General features: G+C 45.9%; 1 long non-coding RNA gene across 2 annotated transcripts; it reads right to left on the reverse strand.

Moving 5' to 3' along the window:
* Positions 1 to 7,709: 7,709 nt before the first annotated feature.
* On the reverse strand, positions 7,710 to 11,278 carry LOC125525755 (uncharacterized). Of its 2 annotated transcripts, XR_007291418.2 has the most exons (6): positions 10,869 to 11,278; positions 10,611 to 10,792; positions 9,209 to 9,296; positions 8,989 to 9,046; positions 8,450 to 8,506; positions 7,710 to 8,017 (listed from the first exon to the last, which is right to left on the reverse strand). It is a non-coding gene; the product is annotated as an uncharacterized LOC125525755 (long non-coding RNA). The 2 variants fall into 2 exon arrangements; XR_007291417.2 differs by having other exon boundaries at positions 9,209 to 10,792.
* Between the last annotated feature and the right edge of the window lie 8,828 nt (positions 11,279 to 20,106).

The following is a 20,106-nucleotide window of genomic DNA, read 5'->3' on the forward strand; positions in this document are numbered from 1 at the left end:
TATGACACCGTATGAACTATGGTTTAGAGAAACCTAAGCTGTCATTTCTTAAAAGTTTGGGGCTGCGACGCTTATGTGAAAAAGTTTCAGGCTGATAAGCTCGAACCCAAAGTGGATATATGCATCTTCATAGGACACCCAAAACAGTTGGGTATACCTCCTGTCTCAGATCCGAAAGCAATAAGGAATTGTTTCTAGAATCGGGTCCTTTCTCGAGGAAAAGTTTCTCTCGAAAGAATTGAGTGGGAGGACGGTGGAGACTTGATGAGGTTATTGAACCGTCTCTTCAACTAGTGTGTGGCAGGGCACAGGAAGTTGTTCCTGTGGCACCTACACCAATTGAAGTGGAAGCTTATGATAGTGATCATGAAACTTTGGATCAAGTCACTACCAAACCTCGTGGGATGACAAGGATGCGTACTACTTCAGAGTGGTACGTAATCCTGTCTTGGAAGTCATGTTTCTAGACAACAATGAACCTACGAGCTATGGAGAAGCGATGGTGGGCCTGGATTCCGATAAATGGCTCGAGGCCATATAATCCGAGAGAGGATCCATATATAAAACAAAGTGTAGACTTTGGAAGAACTACTTGATGGTCGTAAGGCTGTTGAGTACAGATGGGTTTAAAAGGAAGACGGACAATGATGGTAAATGTCACCATTAAGAAAGCTCGACTTGTCGTTAAGATGTTTTCCGACAAGTTCAAGGAGTTGACTACGGTGAGATTTTCTCACTCGTAGCGATGCTAAGAGTCTGTTAGAATTATGTTAGCGATCACTGCATTATTTATGAAATCTTGCGGATAGGATGTCAAAACATTGTTTCCTCGACGATTTTTGAGGAAAGGTTGTATGTGATACAACCGGAAGGTTTTGTCAATCCTGAAAGATGCTAATAAGTATGCAAAGCTCCAGCAATCCTTCTAAGGACTGGAGTAAGCATCTCGGAGTTGGAATGTATGCTTTGATGATGATCAAAGATTTTGGGTGTACACAAAGTTTATGAGAAACTTGTATTTCCAAAGAAGTGAGTGGGAGCACTATAGAATTTCTGATGAGTATATGTTGTTGATCAGAAATGATGTAGAGTTTCTGGAAAGCATATAGGGTTATTGGGAAAGTGTTTTTCAATGGAAAGCCTGGATTAAGCTACTTGAACATTGAGCATCAAGATCTATAAGGATAGATCAAAACGCTTAATGGTACTTACAAATGAGCACATACCTTGACATGATCTTGAAGGTGTTCAAGATGGATCAGTCAAAGAAGGAGTTCTTGCCTGAGTTGTAAGGTATTAAGTTAAGACTTAAAGCTCAACCATGGCAGAATAGAGAGAAAGGACGAAAGTCGTCCCCTATGCTTGAGACGTAGGCTCTACAGTATGCTATGCTGTGTACCGCACCTGAAGTGTGCCTTGCCATGAGTCAGTCAAGGGGTACAAGAGTGATCCGAGAATGGATCACGGGACAGCGGTCAAAGTTATCCTTGGTAACTAGTGGACTAAGGAATTTTCTCGATTATGGAGGTGGTAAAAGAGTTCGTCGTAAAGAGTTACGTCGATGCAAGCTTAACACCTATCCGGATAGCTCTGAGTAGAGATACCGGATACATATAATGGAGCAACAATTTAGAATAGCTCCAAGTAGAATAGTTATTTGGATTAGCTCCAAATAGAGTGTGGGAGCTGCATCTAGGAGATGACATAGAGATTTGTAAAGCACACACGGATCTGAAAGGTTCAGACCCGTTGACTAAAACCTCTCTCACAAGCAACATGATCAAACCCAGAACTCATTGAGTGTTAATCACATAGTGATGTGAACTAGATTATTGACTCAAGTAAACTCTTTGGATGTTGGTTACATGGCGATGTGACCTGTGAGTGTTAATCACATGGCGATGTGAACTAGATTATTGACTCTAGTGCAAGTGGGAGACTGTTGGAAATATGCCCTAGAGGCAATAATAAATTGATTATTATTATATTTCCTTGTTCATGATAATCGTTTATTATCCATGCTATAATTGTATTGATAGGAAACTCAGATACATGTGTGGATACATAGACAACACCATGTCCCTAGTAAGCCTCTAGTTGACTAGCTCGTTGATCAATAGATGGTTACGGTTTCCTAACCATGGACATTGGATGTCGTTGATAACGGGATCACATCATTAGGAGAATGATGTGATGGACAAGACCCAATCCTAAGCCTAGCACAAAGATCGTGTAGTTCGTATGCTAAAGCTTTTCTAATGTCAAGTATCTTTTCCTTAGACCATGAGATTGTGCAACTCCCGGATATCGTAGGAATGCTTTGGGTGTATCAAACGTCACAACGTAACTGGGTGACTATAAAGGTGCACTACAGGTATCTCCGAAAGTGTCTGTTGGGTTGGCACGAATCGAGACTGGGATTTGTCACTCCGTGTAAACAGAGAGGTATCTCTGGGCCCACTCGGTAGGACATCATCATAATGTGCACAATGTGATCAAGGAGTTGATCACGTGATGATGTGTTACGGAACGAGTAAAGAGACTTGCCGGTAACGAGATTGAACAAGGTATCGGTATACCGGCGATCGAATCTCGGGCAAGTACAATACCGCTAGACAAAGGGAATTGTATACGGGATTGATTAAGTCCTTGACATCGTGGTTCATCCGATGAGATCATCGTGGAACATGTGGGAGCCAACATGGGTATCCAGATCCCGCTGTTGGTTATTGACCGAAGAACGTCTCGGTCATGTCTGCATGTCTCCCGAACCCGTAGGGTCTACACACTTAAGGTTCGGTGACGCTAGGGTTGTAGAGATATTAGTATGCGGTAACCCGAAAGTTGTTCGGAGTCCCGGATGAGATCCCGGACGTCACGAGGAGTTCCGGAATGGTCCGGAGGTAAAGAATTATATATAGGAAGTGCTATTTCGGCCATCGGGACAAGTTTCGGGGTCACCGGTAACCGGGACCACCGGAAGGGTCCTGGGGGTCCACCGGGTGGGGCCACCTACCCCGGGGGGGCACATGGGCTGTAGGGGGTGTGCCTTGGCCTATATGGGCCAAGGGCACCAGCCCCAAGAGGCCCATGCGCCAAGAGAGAGAAAAAGGGGAGAGTCCTAAAGGGGGAAGGCACCTCCGAGGTGCCTTGGGGAGGATGGACTCCTCCCCCCCTTGGCCGCACCCTTCCTTGGAGGAAGGGGCAAGGGCTGCGCCTCCCCCCTCTCCCTTGGCCCTATATATAGTGGGGAAAAGGAGGAGCAACCATACCTAAGGCCTGGCGCCTCCCTCTCCCTCCCGTGACACATCTTCCTCCTCCCGCAGCGCTTAGCGAAGCCCTGTTGGAATCCCGCTACTTCCACCACGCCGTCGTGCTGCTGGATCTCCATCAACCTCTCCCTCCTCCTTGCTAGATCAAGGCATGGGAGACGTCTCCGTTCCGTACGTGTGTTGAACGCGGAGGTGCCGTCAGTTCGGCGCTAGGATCATCGGTGATTTGAATCACGACGAGTACGACTCCATCAACCCCGTTCTCTTGAACGCTTCCGCGCGCGATCTACAAGGGTACGTAGATCCACTCCTCCCTCGTTGCTAGATGACTCCATGGATTGATCTTGGTGACACGTAGGAAAATTTTGAATTATTGCTACGTTCCCCAACGGACAAATCCCAGTCTCGATTCGTGCCAACCCAACAGACACTTTCGGAGATACCTGTAGTGTACCTTTATAGCCACCCAGTTATGTTGTGACGTTTGGCACACCCAAAGTATTCCTACGGTATCCGGGAGTTGCACAATCTCATGGTCTAAGGAAATGATACTTGACATTAGAAAAGCTTTAGCATGCGAACTACACAATCTTGTGCTATGCTTAGGATTGGGTCTTGTCCATCACATCATTCTTCTAATGATGTGATCCCGTTATCAATGACATCCAATGTCCATGGTCAGGAAACCGTAACCATCTATTGATCAACGAGCTAGTCAACTAGAGGCTTACTAGGGACATGGTGTTGTCTATGTATTCACACATGTATCTGAGTTTCCTATCAATACAATTCTAGCATGGATAATAAACGATTATCATGAACAGGGAAATATAATAATAACTAATTTATTATTGCCTCTAGGGCATATTTCCAACAGGAAGAAGCCGGGGCGCGCTGAGCGCGGCCAGACGCGGCTTCGGGCGTGCGGCGTGCGGCACGGGGGTTCGAGTGTGTGCGCGGGGAGGAAGAGTGGGGACGCTCACGGGGGGGGGGGGGGGTTGTAGGGTTCGAAGTAGTAGGGCGGAGGGAGGAAGGACAGAGACGACGTGCGTAGGGGTAGCGGTCGGTGGGGAGGTCCGATGAGGTGGAGGCGGCGACGCAGCTCTGGGCGGCGGGGATCGGCGGTCTCCTCCCAATCCAATCGGGAGATAGGGGGAAAGATATTTTGCGGGGGAGGGGGAGTGGGGGTGCCGGTGGCGGTTCGGGCTTCGGGGGGAGGGGGTTATGGAGAGAGTGAGGGGGGTGGCCGGCTGGGCCGGTCGGTTGCGGCCTGGTGGGCCGAAGCCCAAGGGGCCGGGGGGGCTTTCTCCTTCTTTTTTTAGTTTTAGTTTTAGTTTTTCCTTTTTTGTATTTTCTTTCTTTTACTTATTTTCTATTCTGTTTTATTTCATTTTAAATCATTTAGGCATTTTCTAATAATATGTTTTCTTTACTATAATTATCTTTGTAATATTCGGCAACCATCGAACATTTTTGTTTCAAGTTTTAAAAACTTTTGTTGTTTGCCATTTTTTCTTTTTTTTGAATTGATTTTTGAATCGGTTTGAACTAACGAAAGTTTAGCAAAAGTAATCAAAGATGACATGGCATCATTAAGAGAGTTTTACTGTAGCCTAATTATCCGGGCATCACAATTCTCCTCCACTATAAGAAATCTTGTCCCGAGATTTAAGAGGTGAAGTAAGGGGGAAATTCTGGTTACGAAAATCTATCAAGTCTTCTTGGTCTTGGTTGCTCTTCCCGAAGTAGTTGATCCCTTTTGGTGATGTCTTCATTTCTCTGCTCCAGGTCATCATGGTGAAGTCGTCCTTTTCTTCGGGAACTCCAACGTACTTACGAATAGGTAAGGGGCAGCTCGGCTACGGCAGAATGCTTATGAGGGAAACAATCCGGGGTTAACCCATGAGTGAGCATAAGATTATCTCTCGAGTTGAACATATAAAATACATCGAGAGTAAGGTACGAAGGTAAAATGAGAGGGTCCAAGCGGATAGATAGCTGCTCAAAGTCTGAACCAGAGTGAGAAAGGGGTTCAGAGCAGCGAGAGTAAGTATTGCGTCCGATACCAGAATGGATCACTAAGAGGGTGGCTCGCAAATTACCTATGAAACCAAGAGCAAGAATAACTTTGTCAACAAGGTGTACAGGAGAGTCAGGTTTCGATCCTGTGAACTGTGGGTTATGGGCCCACCATGCGGGTTAAAAGTAGAAGGAGTGGTGACATCTTGCTCGGTCATGACAGCAAGACATGTCAAAGGGTAGCCTGTCAATTATGTCGGCAGCAACGTCGGTACCAAGGGCGAGGGGCGAAGAGAACTATCTTCCTGCTCGTTGAACGAGGCGGACCAATAGGCAAAGTTCTCGTCCATCGGTGGTTACCAGAATGTCAACAACAATAGTAACAGGGTCTTACTGACAGAGTTGTACACTGAGGTGCTTATAAAAGCAGTGACGTATTACTGCTTAGATCATATAAACCTCAAGAAGGTTAAACAGAACAATGGAAAGGAAAATGTGATTATTAGATTAAACAGAACAATGGGAAGGAAAATGTGTTTAAACACATATTTCAGGGGTATATCCTTCCCAAGAACAAGCAGAGTATGATATCCAAGACCGAATAGAAGGTAGAAAACCACTTAAGTAAGGGGGAGAAAGCTCATGATATTACCCATACAACGGTGTTTGGATAATTGAGCAGGAAACATTTAGCATTAGCTTCAATGTTCTTGTTGAATATCGGAATACCATAGACATGCTTCGAGATAGCATTGACATGGTCAACAGGTGAAGATCAAACTCTGGAGATACAAAGGATCCATCAGGAATAATCTTGAAGAATAGATCTTACAATTCCCTCATGGAATAAGGGATAACCTTGCTGAAAAGGAATCTATAACAACAAGTCCTCCGGCCAGGTGTGATAGGCATGACCTCACCTTACCGATATATAAGGACCAATGTAATAACTCTTGGAAATATGTTCCAACCATCATATCTGACTGAGATTCAGATCTGATTGGTGCCAGGATGCCTCAGACTCAGGATGCCTGAGAAGAAAAGGTGCAACACAATTGACAAGACGACATTGTAAGATTCTCGGGAAATGTACTATGGAAGCGAGTTCCAAAACAAGAGTTCATCATTAAAACCAAGGGGAGGATGAAGAGGTGGCTGATGAACTCAACGACAATTCATTAAGATTTTCAAAAGATGGATTTCCACACTTATGTGAACAAGGAGATAACATTTGTCGGATCAAATGATATAAGGATGTATGCTCGAGGAAAACATACACAATTAAGCATTGGTTGAAGAGTGCACCCAAAATATGGTTTTAGGTAGCATGATCAATGTTAGAAAGGTGATTCAACAACCAATAGTCTAAGAATGAAATATCGACCATTAACTTGAAAGCAATAGGATGCTAGAGACACGAACAAGTTTGTGTTGAACGGAAGGCAATAAAGTGGTCGATGATAACACAAATCATCGAGGTCAAGGAGGGTACTTCTCATCATGAATTCAATTGATATCTTGGAAGGGGTCAAAATGTTGATGATGATCACGACACATTTGTCGAGAGGTTTCAAGAAGATGTAACCGATCGGCAATGACATTAAGGCAACGTAATGATGAAGCAAAAGGTTATTGAAACCATGGATACGACACAAACTCCAAAGCAAGCTTGCTGTCCAAAGCGAAATGATATGATGAGGAAGATCGACGTAAGCTTAACTCATTGTCAAAAATTTGTGCTCTGGGAAGAAGGACCAGGTAGCACAGTTAAAATCAGCACGACAAGGATATAGCCAAACAGGCTAGGAATGACGTGATTGAGTTCAAACTCGTAAGTAATGAAGGTTACCAAGAGTTGTTTAATCGCGATGCGGGCTCGAGTCAGTTATCGATGTCTTTGAGTGTTAAATAACTCAGAGTCCATGAAAAATTGGAATCAATGAGAATGTAGCACTTGATGAAGAACTCATAAGAAGTTATGCAGTTCCGTGATAATCTTGAGATACCAGGGGCACTACAACATGACCTCACCTATAGCAACGCTTTTTTCCGTATCTAAAAGTCATATATCCATTGCTAGTGTCTTTACCAACGGTTTGGGATGCGTTGCCTTATCCAGTGTTGGTAGCGCATAATGCAACGCATATACTACCATTGGTAAAAGGGATCCTTGCAAGAGTACAACACATAAAACAAACTTTTACAGCAGTTCTATACGTTGGTGCTCAATATACCGGAATCCAAATCTCATTGTTTGGCAATAGATAATTTGCCACGCTTTAGGTGTTTTTTACATATATAGTGTGAATAATAATAATAATATGTGTATATAACAACAATTGAATTAATGCTCCACATAATGGTGATAATTATGTATATCAAGCTAGGAAAAGAGAAGAAAATATACTCACAGGAGGAAGAAATCATATATTGGATAAAATTGTTGGATTACAGTAGTGGATATTACAGGAGGAAGAGCATCCAAATGTGATGCATATCTAAATATTTTCTCGACAAAGAAACTTAAACTAAAAGCATTCATTAACATCCCTCATACTTAACTAAAACATAACCGAGGAACATCATCAAATAGGAACAACATCCCTACAACTTAACTAAAATTGAAAGCATCCATCATCATCATCATGAACTGGAAGATCATCATCATCATCACATTGCAGTGTACTTGCCATGCACCCATATAATCATCCATGTATCTTTTGAACCTACAAAGAAAATAACAAAATGAACCGTTAACACACAATGCATTAAGAAGTAAGAACCGCTTTGCGCAGACTTACTGCTCATCAGCACTTTTTTTGGGTCTGGACAATAGTCTAATAGCAAATAAGAAGAAACAAATAAACAAGATAGCGCTACAATTTGAACAAAAATTCATACTCCCTCCATTCCACAATGTAGTGCTTCCTCTATCCCCGTGCTTCAACTTTGACCGTAAATTTAACTACCAAGACCGATTGCGGCGGGAGCAAAAGTTATATCAGTGAATTCGTATTCAAAAGAAGTTTTTAATAATGTAACTTTTTCTCCCACCGCAATCGGTCTCGTTCGTTAAATTTATGGTCAAAGTTGGACCTCGGGAAGCGCGGGCGCACTATATTTTGGAATGGAGGGAGTATGTGATTATGAGAAGATACCAGCATGAGTGTGTTGTCCTTGATGACTAATCCAGACGCCACAATATACGACACAACCTGCAGAAAACATGGCTAAATTAAATTATATGGACATTAGCCTAAGTGCTGATGTGCACAGGGCAATGTGATTGACAGTACCGCTTCTCTTTTATTCTCCAGTTTGTTAGCAAACTAGACCAAAACGTTTTGTCCTCTGAAACTGAACCAAAACATCTATTTCTAGTTGGTTTCAGTCATCCAACAGGAAATAGGGAAACCTACAAGTGCTCACCACACTTTGAAACAAACCTACAGCCCCAAATCCACCGAAATGAATTTACATGGTCATCACCAGCCTAGAGATCCATTGCTAATTCTTTACATCTATAGTAAAACTGTTTTCTGTGAACCAACAGATCTATTTATTTCTAAATAAATCCACTGAAACCTACAGCCCCAAATCTTATAAATGTGCGTCGACAGCAGCACAGAACCTAGCACAGCTCAATGGCCATGGACACAACGAGCAGTAGCACGGTAAGGAGAGGGAGAGAGTATACCTTCCTTGGCATCGTCCATGACTTGCTGCACGAACTCGACTTGCTCCATGGCGTCCTCCTGCATCGAGTTGGAATACCTAGTTGATTTTAATTATACTAAGATCTTTGATGTGAAACTAAATAGTGGAATTAATACATGCAGCACAAAATATAGGTCCGCAATTTCTGAAATCCAACCAAAAAAGAAGAAGTAGGTTGTCTACCAGGCCATGCCTTGTACCTTTAGTTCAGTTTCAACTCTGGTATGATGTCCCATGAGAGGAACAAAAATACAATGAAGTCAAATATTGTCGTCGGTAGGACCTTACCTGCCAATTCAAAAAAGATAATGCTAACTTATCATGGGATCATCATCAAGAACATGCACACTGCTGTTCAAATTCTTACTATGGCAGGCATTATGTTATTGTTCAACGGTGAGTAAATATTTTTTGGGATAATGAACAAAAAGAGATGGTTCAAACTCTAGACCTAGAAATGGATGGTTGCAAATCGATAGGGTGTATACTGTTCTAGGTACATAATATTGGGAAAAACACACTAATTTGTATTGAAATTGCTGAAACAGTAACTAATTTGTAGTGGAATGGCCAAAAGAGTACCTTATATAGGGACAACTTGTAGGTGATTATTTCCTTGTAGTGTATTTTCATGAGTACAGGCTGATAGTATTAAAAAATAATACTCCATCAAGGTTATCCTTGTATCTAGTTTGTTCTTTCCCTTTCCGTATAGAATTTGCAGAACTAAACCATTAGTTCTTTCCAGATTTTATACATGTAATAGGCAGAATAGAAGTCGTTCCTGACTTTTAGTGGGGAATAGTATCCAAAGAAATACATCTATAGAAGCACTGTGTCCTGAACTCATGTTAACCACAATAACAATATCCTTTTTAGTTGAAAAGGCAAACTTCTAATATTTAAATGTTATTCATGATTTTTAAAGGATACATCGAGATACCATGTTGACAAAAAGGCAGTCAAAAAGATAATACAACCGTGATTATTTTGACTAGAAGTGGATAGGAATACAGAACAAAATTTATATTGGACACTGTACTGAGATAACACTACATCAGCTCCGAGCTGTAATAGAAGTACCTATATCATTTTCGGAAAGCAAGGGAAAGCTTCTAACTTACCGCCAAATAGTGGTTCAAATATTCATCACTTGGTAATAATTAAAAAGACCTTGCTGATGCTACAGTCGTACATAATAATCATATGTGTGACTAAGAAAACTTGAAGATCAACTTTTATTTCGGACGGGAAACAGGAGGAGAATCTTCAAAATATAAATCAATAACTAACCATTAAACAACAAAAGAAATAATTGTGCTCAGTTTCAAAGCCAACGTAGCAATACATAAGGAACCATATACATATCGTGGCTGTAGCATGTGCACAGCAAGCCATCATATACTAAGTTAAGATGTACAACGGAAATAGTATATTTATGCTTCATCCGTTCAAATTACACGGGAGAACAATATAAGATGAAGAAATTCCACAAAGCAGCAGTATTTTTCAGTAAAGAAAATAAAAAATGTAATGGTCAAATTGATAAGAGGATTTTACACATACATTTATTTTTCTTCAATGGGGACATGAGCATCTTACCTGATCTAACGGGGCCAAACCTGAAGACAGGAACTGAGTCACGTATGACTGGACAATGGAGGACTTGGTTACTTCCATCATGTCACCCATGTCGTAGGCAGCACGTATGGTTAGGATTAGTTTTGACCTGGGATTTGTTTTCCCTGTAGAGAGAAGGGATATACAGCCAGTTGGTTGCACGTCTACAGGAGAAGAAAAGAGCAGAGGTTAGAGAAAGAGGGAGATAATCATGAAACCAGGGGAGGGGGGTGCACTCACCGGACGATAGGAGGACGGCATGGCCACCGGCGCCGGAGCCGACGCCCGAACCCTAGCTATGGGGGAGGGCCGCGGGTAGGCTTTGGTGGCCGTGAGGGCCGGATCTAGCCGGATGGGAGGGCGCCGCAATGCGAGGGGACCTGGGGCTGTGCTTCGCGGTGGCGATATTTGCCGGACATTGCTTGAATCAGCCGCCGCACGTTGAGCAGCGAAGAGCCGCGTGAAGAGAGAGATGGGTCGCAAGAGGGATGGGTGGGTAGGGAGTATGTGGATCTGGCAGCCTCCGGAGCTGCGAGGTAGGAGGAGGGGAGGGGGAGGGCCGGCGGCGAGGTGGATCGGAGGAGGGAGACAAAGTGGTGGTGGCAGCGGTATGGGAGAGATAAGGGCAGGGGCTCTGTATCTCGTGCGTCTCTTTCTCTCTTTCTCTCTCTCCTTTCCTCATTTTTTTCTCAATTGTACCACGGTAGGGTAATGAGCTACAACTCTACGTACATCGCATATGCTGCATCACTTATATGTGTATCTATGGAAAATTTTGCAACGTATAGTCAAAACATTGACGAATTTGTGTTGCTTTACGGAGGGTATCCTTGTAGTGGGGGTAATACTCGACGACAAATCAAAGTAGAGGTTGGACTGGGGTATTACTCCGCAGAAGACAAGTGCTTAAACTTGCACGAGAGATGGTATTTAAAGGAGAACATGGTCGGAACCACGATTGCAAAAGGATCAATTCATAGATACCAAATGATATAATATCAACGAAATATTTATTATTACCAGAAGCTTCTATGGTAGGCTTTACATTGTGTCCATGGGCATGAACACAAAGTTCAAGGTCGACTCCCACTTATTCAATGTATAACCTTCCATTCACCTCTCATATTTCAAAGATGACAATAGTTGTTGGAAGTTTTTTTACCTGGTGAATACCAGATAAGTATGACCTGTGAAATCTTTCGGGTTCACACGGATTAGGGAAGGCGTAGGTTCAACCCATCAGGGCATCTTAGGAACATATAACACAAACTTCGGAGTAAATAATACAAGTTCGAAAGTAGAGCATGGTTCACAAAGCAGAGGATACAATACCAAAGGCATTATGTATCCGAAGAAAAGCTCATAATGTTTAATGAATATGAAGGACGGTGTCGGATAAAATCCAAAAAAGGATCTGGTGGTCCACAAGGGATCTGATGTGAGCATCAGTACTCAACCAGAAGAAGGAAAAAGGTAAGAAGATCAGACCATAGAAACAACTGACTAATTTAAGATCAAATGCAACAGAATTATGATTTTCAAATCAAGGGGTCAGAAGTAACACTCTGATTAGGGTTGGATAAGTTGAATAGCTGTAGGGGTACAATCGACAACTATTTGAATGGTCAAGAACCAGCTCATGTTCGGGAAGACATCCGAGCCGGAAAGATAATTTATAAGGATCAATTGATGATTGCGTGCATTCGCACACATGCTGAATCAATATGGTCAGAATGTTCACCACAAGGATTTTAATGAATATTGCTTGACATATGGAATTAACCATTATGCAAGCAGGTAAAGAAGATCAAGAGCAATAGGCTACTGTGGATTTCGGAAGATCGAATGGCATTTCGAAGAATTTTGCGAAACACCTGAACAACTGGGGATGAACAAATCCCTGGTAAATGCGAGGAATTATTCATACATGTATTCATGAGGAAAAGGAGCCGCAAGACAGTAGACACAAAGGATCTTCGGAGTATCCGAAGTATTTCAGGGTATCTTGTAATAACAACAACAATTGGAAATGAAGTTATGGACAACAAGTGTATGTAGCTTTCCATAGGGATTTATCGGTGGTATGGAACTGCAACGGAGAAGGGCACAAGGGTCTCGGGGAAACATCGGAGAGTATCTCCAAAATATTCTGGTGCAGCCAGCGATCATCTGGACTAAAGGGGCTCTCCGGGAGAAAGTATTTACGAGAACCTAATGTTAGAGTTTAGTAAATTCATTTAACCCGAATAGAAGAGATGTTAGAGTCCCAGAGTATAGGTCAAGGAGTAAAAGATCCTACTACCACCCAATGGCGATGTGGGCCCGTATGGCGCACAGCCATGTTAGTAAAAGTTTTGCAACGACTAGACTCAACTTCGGCCAAGGAGTTTGGAAGGGGAATTCCTACAGGCACTCGGCTCTGATACCAACTTGTGACGCCCCTGATTCAATCGTAAACTAATCATACACGCACGTGTACGATCAAGATCAGGGACTCACGGGAAGATATCACAACACAACTATACAAATAAAATAAGTCATACAAGCATCAAATTACAAGCCAGGGGCCTTGAGGGCTCGAATACAAGAGCTCGATCATAGACGAGTCAGCGGAAGCAACAATATCTGAGTACAGACATAAGTTAAACAAGTTTGCCTTAAGAAGGCTAGCACAAACTGGGATACAGATCGAAAGAGGCGCAGGCCTCCTGCCTGGGATCCTCCTAAACTAATCCTGGTCGTCGTCAGCGGGCTGCACGTAGTAGTAGGCACCTCCCGAGTAGTAGTAGTCGGCGTCGACGGTGGCATCTGGCTCCTGGGCTCCAACGTCTGGTTGCAGCAATCGGGTATAGAAAGGGGGAAAAGAGGGAGCAAAGCAACCGTGAGTACTCATCCAAAGTACTCGCAAGCAAGGAGCTACACTACATATGTATGCATTGGTATCAAATGGAATAAGGGTATCATATGTGGACTGAACTGTAGAATGCCGGAATAAGAGGGGGATAGCTAGTCCTATCGAAGACTACGCTTCTCTGGTAACCTCCATCTTGCAGCAGGAGAAGAGAGTAGATGGTAAGTTCACCAAGTAGCATCGTGTAGCATAATCCTATCCGGCGATTCTCTCCTCGTCGCCCTGTGAGAGAGCGATCACCGGTTGTATCTGGCACTTGGAAGGGTGTGTTTTATTAAGTATCCGGTTCTAGTTATCATAAGGTCAAGGTACAACTTCGGGTCGTCCTTTTACCGAGGGACACGGCTATTCGAATAGATCAACTTCTCTGCAGGGGTGCACCACATTTCCCAACATGCTCGATCCCATTTGGCCGGACACACTTTCCTGGGTCATGCCCGGCCTCGAAAGATCAACACGTCGCAGCCCTACCTAGGCACAACAGAGAGGTCAGCACGCCGGTCTAAATCCTATGGCGCAGGGGTCTAGGCCCATCGCCCATTGCATACCTGCACGTTGCGTGGGCGTCCGGAGAGCAGACCTAGCAACCTCCATTACAAATGAAGTTGCGTTACGCGGTCCAACCCGGCGCGCGCCGCTTAGTCGCTGACGTCACGAAGGCTTCGGCTGATACCACGACGTCGAGTGCCCATAATTGTCCCTGCATAGATGGTTAGTGCGTATAGGCCAGTGGCCAGACTCATATCAAATACCAAGATCTCGTTAAACGTGTTATCTTGAAATATCCGCGAATGCCGACCAGGGCCAGGCCCACCTCTCTCCTAGGTGGTCTCAACCTGCCATGTCGCTTCGCCACACAGATCCACACAGAGGGCCGTCGGGACAAAGTTCCTTTCAGCCCCCAATCCGTGAATCACTCGCGGGTACTCCTCGAGCCAACCCGACTTTAGTCATCACATGTATCATGTATAAAGTATATAGTATATACCCGTGGTCCTCATTATCTTCATCATCTTCATCATCTTCCACCAGGTTGATATAAATGACAACCAGCTTGGGTCTTTCTGCTCTGAAGGAGAATCTGATCAACTCACCACCAGTAAGACGCATGCGAGCGAGGAAACGGGCCCATCCATCTCCTCCAATTTGCGACATATTGCGTCCTTTCTCGACCTCCATAGTGTACGCCCCCCAGGAGCCTCAAATGTCACAGTGTCTCCTGTCAGCTTGTTGAATTTCAACCTCACATTGCATGGGACGATCTGTGTAAGAAAAGCAAAATGACACAACGCAGTAATGCCAACACTAAAAATAAAATAGTTGTTACATTTCATCTAATTTCTTACCGCCGCATGACGAAAACTCGGATGGAAGTAGATGCCGAACAGCTTGCCAGTTGCAAGGCTGCTGGCACACCTTGACTTGCTCAGTCGATATAGTGGTGCTAGTGGTGGCGCCATTTTATTAAATCAACTAAATCAAAATGTTCTAAATCAACTAGCCTACTAAATCAAATAAATCAACTAGCCTACTAAATAAACTAAATCAAAATGTTCTAAATCAACTAGCCTACTAAATCAACTGAATCATATCAACTAAATCGACTAAATCAACTAGCATACTAAATCCACTAGCATACTAAATCAACTAAATCAAAATGTTACATATGAAAGCCTACTAAATCAAAATGTATCAGGGAGGAGGGACAAGGAGGGGCGACTCGAGGAGGGAGAAGATAGTAGGACGGAGGAGGAAGGCAGAGCGAGGAGGGGCCGGCCGGCGGCGAGTGGAGGGAGGACGGATCGAGGAGGAAGGCGGAGCGAGGAGGGGGCGGCCAGCAGCGAGTGGAGGGAGGACGGAGGAGGAGGCCGGTACCGAGTCCAGCGAGGAGGATGAGACGACAGCGGTGCAGATCGGGGGAGGGGCGACGGGGGAGGACCGGCGGCGCGGGGGGTGAGGAGGAGACCGTGAGTGTGTGTGAGTGTGATCTGTGGATGAGGCTATAGTGAGATCTGTAGTTAATTTAGCAGTAGCGATTATTGCCTGAATGCGTTGCTACTACGTTACGTAGCAGTAGCGCTGTCTATTTTAATGCGCTGCTGCTATAACTGGCCTCGCGGTGGCGTCATGGGAATTTTAGCAGTAGCGCCGCTTGGAGTGCGCGCGCTACTGATAAACTTGTTTCAGCAGCGAGTTTCCACAGACCGCGCTACTGCTACTTAGCAGCAACGCCTGATTTTATAGCGCGCTGCTGGTAAGATTCTGTGTATAGGCTTTTCCCTAGTAGTGTTGCCTGGTTGCTTTGGCAAGAGAGGGGGGTCGTCAACACCGTAGTCGTACTGGATAACAGCGGCGTCGGTCTCGGTGTCTAGCAAGAGAAGAGGGGGAAGAAACAATAAATATTAAGCAAACAGATGCATAGCGATGCATGACATGACAAGTATCGGCGCTAGGGGTGCCCTAACACGGTACGAGGTGGTACTGGTGAAGGGGGAAAACATCCGGGAAAGTATTCCCGGTGTTTCGCGTTTTCGGACAGATGGACCGGAGGGGAAAAGTCGCGTGTTTGCTATGCTAGGGATGCGTGGCGGACGAACTGGCCGCGTGTTCGGATTCGTCTCGTCGTTCTGACCAACTTTCATGTACAAAGTTTTTTATCCGAGTTACGGTTAATTTTATATGAATTTCCAAAGTTTAAATGATTTTCTGGTTTTAATATTAATTCGAAATAAAAGAATAAAATGCTATGGGTACACAGAGAGTGTACCCAGAGAGGTGCATATGTGGCTGACAGCGGGACCAGTTGACTGGGTCAACTGCCCAGTCAGCAGAGGCTGACTGGTGGGCCAGTCAAAGTCAACCGCCCAGTCAGCGTTGACCGTTGACCTGTTCAACCTGACAAGTGGGTCCCACATGTCATAGGCGGACATTTAATTAACCGCCTAACCGTTGATTAGCAGGTTAATTAAGTTTAATTATCCTAGATTAATCCAGTTAATTAAATTAATTAAACAGTGTTAATTAAGTTAATTAATTATTTATTATTTTAATTTTTTAATTAATTTTATACTTTTTTAATTTTAATTTTAATTTTCTTTTTAACAAACGTTCTGGGCGCGGGGGCTACTTGTCATAGGCCCATGGCCTTAACGGGTGCGTGGGTTCGGGCGGAACCGGGCGAAGGGCGCCCGATTGGGGGAAAACCCGGGCGCTGGCCTCGGGCACGGCTCGCCGGCGAGACAAAGCGCCGCCGCGGCGGGGGCGGCGGACGGCGCAGGGAAACGGAGCAGCGCGGCGCGGGAGGGGCCGGAGGAGCGCTGGGCGGCGATGCAGCGAGGAGCAGCAGGGTAACGGTGAGGCACGCGGGGCCGCGGCGGGCGCGCGAGCGAGTGAGGCGGAGGCGCGCGGGCGAGCGCGGCCTAGGCGCTCGGTAGGGCGCGCTGCGAGCAAGCGACAGCAGCGGCGAGCACGGGGCGGCCGCCATGCTCGAGGCGCGGCAGATGCAGGGAGGGAAGGTGCGTGCGGTGGCGGGGGGAACGGTGCAGGGCTCGGGGCGAAGGCCGCGGGGCCTCCGAGCGGCGCCGCAGTGCAGTGGCCGGAGTCGGGCGGGGGTGGCACAGCCCGCGCGCAGCAGAAGCAGCGTAGGACGGGGCGTGTCGAGGTCGCAACGACAAGCAGAGGCGGGCAGCAACGCGTAGAGGCGCGGCGGCTCGGCGAGAGGAGCGGCGGACGGTCGTGGCTGTTGCGGGCGAGGGGGACGGCGGTGAGCGCGCGGAGCGGGAGCGGCGCAGCAGGGGAAGAAGCCGGGGCACGCTGAGCGCGGCCAGATGCGGCTTCAGGCGTGCGGCGTGCAGCACGGGGGTTCGACTGTGTGCGCAGGAAGGAAGAGAGGGGACGCTCACGGGGGGGGGGGGTTGTAGGGTTCGAGGCAGTAGGGCGCGGGGAGGAAGGACGGAGATGACGTGCGTAGGGGTAGCGGCCGGTGGGGAGGTCCGTCGAGGTGGAGGCGGCGACGCAGCCCCGGGCGGCAGGGATCGACGGTCTCCTCCCGGTCCAAACGGGAGAGAGGGGGGAGATATTTTGCGGGGGGGGGGGGGAGGGAGGAGTGGGGGTGTCGGTGGCAATTCGGGCTTGGGGGGGGGGGTGGCCGGCTGGGCCGGTTGGCTGCGGCCTGGTGGGCCGAAGCCCAAGGGGCCAGGGGGGCTTTCTCCTTCTTTTTTTTGTTTTAGTTTTAGTTTTTCCTTTTTTTGAATTTCTTTCTTTTACTTATTTTCTATTCTGTTTTATTTCATTTTAAATCATTTAGGCATTTTCTAATAATATGTTTTCTTTACTATAATTATCTTTGTAATATTTGGCAACCACCGAACAATTTTATTTCAACTTTTAAAAACTTTTGTTGTTTGACATTTTTTCTTTCTTTTTTTGGATTGATTTTTGAATCGGTTTGAACTAACGAAAATTTAGCAACAGTAATCAAAGATAACATGGCATCATTAAGAGAATTTTATTGTAGCCTAATTATCCGGGCGTTACAGTGATGCCGCTGGCCAGGGCCATGTATTTGTTCCAGCGATGTGCGGAATTGTTGCAGAGCGTATGGCTGCATGCATCCCCACGGGTGAGCAAGCACTTGTTTCGGTCTGGCCTCCCCTCGCTGGCGGACGGGCGCTCAGGCAGTGGTGGTGATCTAGATTTTGATTGGCCTATTTGGTGGTGGATGCAAACTACGTAGCTTTGACCTCCTGCGGCTCCATGGCGGCTGTGGCCATTGAAAATCTTCGTGAGGATTCATCCCTCCAGATTCGGTGCTTCGGCGATGGTAGCTTGATGCAGAGGAATGATTGTGCAGCGGCAGCATTTGTATTGCGTGTAGCTGCTCGGATTGCGAAAAAGTGGTGGCGATGTCACATGAATGCCTACAATGGTGGTGCTTCTCGAGCACCTAGTATCGAGCTCCGAGGTGAAAGCCCAGGTCTGACCCGAGTTAATTATACCTGGCAATGGCGACATTCATACGTTGTTACCTTGTTGAAAGCATTGCTCGGATATGCACGTATCGTTTCTTCAGGGTGTAAAACTAGATTCTATCCTTCGGTGGTTGGATCTGTGACGCAGGCGCCTAGCGTCGCTCCTTTTGTGAAGGCGTTGCTAGCTGTTGAAGAATCTCGTCATTCACGTGTTGTCATGAGATGGTTGGTGCGGATATGGTCTTTCCTATACTTTGCCAATCAAGGATCTGATCACTTAGTTTTCTTTTTTTTACCTCGCCTATTCATAGCTTTGGTCTTATATGACTTTGTTATTTGTCCGCGTGTGCTTTTGTGTGTGTTAGTGTTGGCTGTGTGTATCCTAACTATGCAGAGGCCGGCTGTGTGCTCATCATGTTCGTATTCTTTTGATATTTCGTTTTGAGCCAATAAAATCCGCCCTTTATCGAAAAAGACATTGAGACGCTATCTTCACATTGATCTTAGACTTGTTCCTTTTTTTGGGGGGGGGGGGGGGCGGGGGGACTTGTTTGTAAGATAAGAAAAGCAACCATGAATGGAAACCGCTATATTCATCGCAATCACCACACACTCAAGGCTTTCTTTTTGCTCCTGCAAATCTTTTGGATGCAACCACCAACATTTTTATTTTTATTCTATAAAGTTTTGTAATCACCTTCTTGAAAACCTTTATTTTACCAAGTTCCTTAGTTCCTACTCCCCAATCCTACTCTAGTTGTAAAGAGTCTAAGCATAGTAGATGTTAGGTGCGTATAGAGTTGCGTAACTGGCATACGAAACTTGAGAGATTAAGAAAACTATCTTTAGCTCCCTTTAGTTCGACACTTTATATACTTCCACATTCATCTTGGAGAGTGCTACAATAACTTCCTGCTTTTGGGGATTATCACGACGCCAGCTGGACCACGACTGTCCCATCGCCCCAACACTCATAGGCCCCAAAAGCCGACCGAATGCAGGCCAGGCACCACCGCCGTTGTCAAGAGGTAGGACAACAGCCTCCGACCTGCGTCGCCTGCCAGCCAGATCTGCGCCCGCAGCTTAGGCATACTCCACCATCCACATTGTCCGTCACGCCGCTGCCGCACCTACGTGCCGTCGCCGCAACCACACGACGCCACACCGTCACACCCAACGCCCGCGCCACGCTCCGGCCCAGGGGAGCAAGCCCGTGATGCCCCTGCTGCACGAGAGAACGCCATGGCCTCGTCGCTGTCGGCACCGGTCGAGCTTCGCCCGACCACGCCCTCTGGCTCGGCGAAGCGGGAACGTGAGAGGCTGGCAGCGGGGACCTAGGTCGCCCTCCCCCTCACCTCGCAGGGCGGCACGGGAGGGGCTTTCTTTTTTTTCTGGGGGGGGGGGGGGGGAGGGTTGTCTGCGGCACATCTAGATGTGTCATAGTTATTGCACATCTAAATGACACAATCAAGTATGGAAAGAAAAAGAAAAGGCGAAAAGAAAATCCCACACGAATCTTCATATAAGGTCAATGACATAGAACTTAGATGTGCAATACTTATAACACGTGTAGATGTGCTTTAGCTAAACTTTTTTT

Source organism: Triticum urartu, chromosome 7A, assembly GCF_056163025.1.
Source record: "Triticum urartu cultivar PI428250 chromosome 7A, HENAU_Tu73, whole genome shotgun sequence".
NCBI classification, from domain to species: Eukaryota; Viridiplantae; Streptophyta; class Magnoliopsida; order Poales; family Poaceae; genus Triticum; species Triticum urartu.